The 4,797-nt window shown below is 31.2% G+C and overlaps 1 long non-coding RNA gene across 1 annotated transcript; it reads left to right on the top strand.

The window, feature by feature from the left end:
- The first annotated feature begins 1,112 nt into the window (after window positions 1-1,112).
- On the top strand, window positions 1,113-1,719 carry LOC105390961. Its single transcript, XR_007267347.1, has 3 exons — window positions 1,113-1,174; window positions 1,410-1,460; window positions 1,638-1,719. It is a non-coding gene; the product is annotated as an uncharacterized LOC105390961 (long non-coding RNA).
- Window positions 1,720-4,797: the final 3,078 nt, after the last annotated feature.

Here is a 4,797-nt window from a genome sequence, read left to right as displayed (position 1 = left end):
TATGCATTGTTAATAATTATTATAAACCATAATACGTGAATACAAATGTGATACTAGTACGTTTATTATTGTAGTATCACACATCTAATAAATATTAATATATCCATTGAGACATTTCTTTCTAAGACTCAAGTTACATTGATAGATTGGGATCATGTGGACTTTCTTTACTTGTAATGTAATTAATTTTTAAATTATAATTTTTCTATTATAAATTCATTGTTTGAATTTTAACTAATGAGGGATAGGATTATTAGTACATTATAATTTGGAGATTTACATAAAGGTTGGTATTCTTTTATTGATTATTTTTATAACTTGTTACTTAGGGGAATTTTATGTAATCGGAAATTTTGATTTGCAGGTTCATCCATACCTAGCAGCTTCGACTACAATACTTGAAAAGGTAATAAATTTTCTATTTATAGCTCTTACTGAAGCTGTATCTAAAAATTTAAAATGATGATCTATCACAGACCTGTTCTGAATTTCTTTGAGGACAGCTTTAAATTATTACCTGATTATTTTTTTTTATTCAAATATATTCATACAAACATTTATCAATCACTAATACTGAGTTTATTTTCGTTTACAGTATCCAGTTCCATTGAGGTCGAAGCATTTAAAAGGTAGGAATCTATCTATATCCAATTTTTTTTAAATAAAACATATAGTTTACCTAGTTTGTATGATGATAAACTTCCCCCTGATGCCACCATGACGGTTTTTACAAGCTCAACAGGACTGACAAATTATTACAGTCAACTTAATCCTAAACCAATGTAACATCATCTACATGTTATTAATGTTAAATAACTCCTTCAGGTGTCACTCTACCCAACCTGATTAGCATTGCAGTTATACCTGTCTGTCGTCTGTGATACGAGATAACTAATATGGTAAGCCTCAAATATTAATCTTTCCGTATGGTTTTGGTGTTCTGCCAGTTTGTTCATAGTTACACACTGTTAGATGATGATAAAACTCCCCCTGATGCCACCATGACGGTTTTTACAAGCTCAACAGGACTGAATAATAAAGCAACTAAAATGAATAAATACTGGAATAAAATGATGTCGTATAAAATAACTAAGTACAAACTTTTACAGGTCGCATCTGCCAAACTCATTTGAAGACACGATTTACTATGAAGCTAAAAGCGGTCAAGTTAATGGTAAGTTTCATGTTTGTCCACATAGTTTTTAAGTTAGCATTTAATTATAAGATCCATTTCCATATATGAATCCCAACGTAAATACTAGAAAGTAATTTATGCGATGATGATAAAATTCCCCCTGATGCCTTCCATGACGGTTTTTACAAGCTCAACAGGACTGATTTAATTCTTTTATTATTTTAAATGAAATATATTATGGAACATTTTTAACAATAAATTTATTTTCTTTCAGCCTTATCTGGGTGCAAGAAGATTCGGTGCAAAGATCACAATTTTGCACGTGGTAAGACATTTTACTAATTCATTACATTAATTAATTAACATTTTTATGATGATCAACACAGACCTGTTCTGAATATTTTTGAGGATAAAACATAAAAAATACTGACTTCTAAAAATTTAAAACTTTTCGTAACAGTAATCGTCAATAACTTCTAATAATATTATTGTATTGTTTCAGATTCCGCTGTCGTCATCTGAGGAGTTTTGTTGTAAATTGCAATAATTATTGATGTAATTTTTAATAAAATTTAATAATTTTAGCTAATTAGTTTTATTTTAAAGAATAGGAATAGGCCCTTAGAATGAAACTGGCGAATGCGCTCATAAATATTGCTTCCATTCGACATGCCTGGGCGTCGGTGTATGGACCAGAATTTAAATATGTACTATACCTTGTTAAGACGGTCGAATGGCGTAGTGGTTAGTGGCCCTGACTGCTATGCAGAAGGTCCCGGGTTCGATTCCCGGCTGGGGCAGATATTTGTTTAAAGACATATTTGTACTGGGGTCTTGGGTGTTGATATTTATAATGGACAACATTTCATTTTCTTTACCCTATATTTTTATTAGCTATTCGGAAAGTTTATAGAAAATTAGTGGACCCGTATTTTTTTATTTTGTATATACATAAATTTTTGCATGTTATTTTTAACTTTAACCCTTAATCAAATGGATGATTTTTTTTGATAAAAATGAAAACCATGTACCTATGGTTTTTAGGTAAGTTGGGTCCGTAGATTACGAAAAAAATGTTATTTTATTTTTTTAGTGGGGGGAAAGTAAGGTTTTGCGATGGGAAATAATTTCCCACTATTCGTGATTGCAAAGCAAAATAATATCAAGTGGGAAACTATTTCCCACTATCCGGTACAGATTACAAATTTTGATTAATATTTACTACAGTTTCTATACAAGCTAGTTGCCGCTACTTTGCTTGTTTTTTTATAAATATTTTTTTGTGTTAAAAAAAAAGCTATAAAATGATACAATAGTATTAAGAACAATATTTTAATAAGGAAATATGCAGTCGTCAAGTTGTTTGAGGTAACTATCGGAAGGAGAATTAATACTGTTGACATAGCATGAGTCGTCTTCCGAATCTGTGTCTGATAAATCAGAAATGTCAGCTATGTTTTCGACAGTCTCTTCTAAATTCTTCGTAGTAAGCGATATTACGTTTCTGTTTGATATTTTTTTCAAAATGCTGTAAATAAATAAGAAGAATCGGGAGTAATAAACCGCTTATACTTATAAAAAACCATACATATTAGTTCGTTCAATAAAGTAACATTATATTTTATGTATAGATAAATTTAGTATATTTTTACTGCAGGAACAAACAGTGGGAAATAATTTCCCACTAATTTGAACCTACGAAAAAGCAAGAACCACCAGTTTTACCGTGCCAATCACCAGAAAATCCATTTGTAAAATAAGTTTAGTTTACAATAATATTGTGGTTAGGTACTAACCAGATTTTTTTCTTCAAAAATTTTGAAATAACGTCACGAGAACCGGTTTTTGTCACAGAAAAATTGAAATCGTGATTTTGACATTGACGTACGATGAATATGAATATATTTTTATTTCAAAATTTAACACAACTTACAATGCTATTGTACAATTGAGTGGATATCTATATGCATGGTTAAAACAAAGTAGGCTGTATTTATACAGATATGATGTAGCTTCCAGCAACCGTACTAGGTGGAAACCTGTGTTACAGCTGCTGGTGCCCCAAACTAGTGATACAAAAAATATATAAAAATAAGCCTTGTATGTGAAGTATTTACGTTAAGACAATACCGTACATGTTGTGCTCAGTAGCTTCTGTTTTAGTTAGTTTCAGATGTTTTTGTGGTATGTGTGTGTGTGTGTGTGTGTGTGTGTGGGTGTGTGTGGGTGTGGGTGTGTGTCTGTGTGTGGGTGTGGGTATGTTTGTGTTTGGATGTATGTTGTGTTGTGTGGTCTATCACTCACTATTTAGCTGTATGCAGTAGATCTTCCGTATCTACTTGGCTAATTTCTAACAGATACTTATGCACAGTTTGTTTACATTCTAAGTTATTACAGTTATAAATGTTTAATAATCTATTTAATTTGTTTTAAACATGAGCGCTTAAGAATGTTTTAAATCTTTGTGCAAACACAGTATTACATCTAGCAATGTTGAAAACTAAATCTTTTCGCCGCTTGTCTTTAAGATTGGTGTCTGGTGATTTTTTGTGTTGGCCTGTTATTATGATGTTACGATGACAGCTTGCAGTTTTTTTTAAAGTGTTTGCATTAATAAAATTTATAACTTAATCAAGATTATTTTGTTTCTAATGTTGATATTGATCAGAGTAACCAGTAAAAAAATAAAAATATTTTTTTCGATTCAGACCAAGTGGGAAATAATTTCCCTATATTTGATTAAGGGTTAAAGTTAATTATTTTAAAACTGGAAGTGACGTCACATATTAGGCTCAATTTTTATTTTTGTCTATTGCCTGAGTCTCGAAAAAAAACATAAATGACACTGACAAGTGACATTTAAACTTTGTTTACATGCCAACCAACAAATGGGTCATTTTCAAATGACATTGATATTTCTGATGATGGAAAGTAGGTACCTATCATGTTAAAAAAATAAGCAGAAGCATTTTTTCAGCTGTGTAGGCGGTGGCATGCTCTGGGACATATTATATAGAGGTCATCTCTTAATAATAAATAAAAAAATAGTCAGAAAGTGTCAGAACAGAATTAATGAAAATTACCCAAATAAACAACAACGTCACGATAAAACGTCAAATTCAATCAAAAATGAAAGTGACAGTTACTTTGTTTTTAAATCTATAGGCTTTGATCATCAAAATGCTCCGCACCTGATGCATGACGTCATCAGCACTTTTTAACTATTTTATGATTTTCTCGAAAATGATACATCCAAAAAATACAAAAACATTTTTTTTGTGGCCTTTAGAGCTAAATCTAGAAATGGTTTTCGATTTATAGCAGCTTTAGTTTTTTGAAATGTTGTCCATTAATATGTATCTATCGATGTATTTATGTAGATATATCAGCTCTCCGATATCCATAACAAAGGCTCTGCCTAGCTTCGGGTCGAATGGCCGTGTGTGAGATGTCCCCACATATTATCTGAAAGGACCCTTATTACATTCGAATAAGGGTAGTTTTAGTTTGTATCAGATGTCTTTCCTCGTGAAACAAGGTATAATAATGCAGTTATTTAGTTGGTGCTTTCCGAAGATATTTTACAAAATTAGGTGAACCAGGCCGTTTTTTTTCTGGGAAGATATTCCGAATATCAAGAAGTACCTATACTAACTGAAAAG

This window comes from Plutella xylostella, chromosome 19, assembly GCF_932276165.1.
Source record: "Plutella xylostella chromosome 19, ilPluXylo3.1, whole genome shotgun sequence".
Classification (NCBI taxonomy): domain Eukaryota; kingdom Metazoa; phylum Arthropoda; class Insecta; order Lepidoptera; family Plutellidae; genus Plutella; species Plutella xylostella.
Note: the sequence above shows the minus strand (reverse complement) of the source record. Positions and strands in the feature narration are given on the sequence as shown.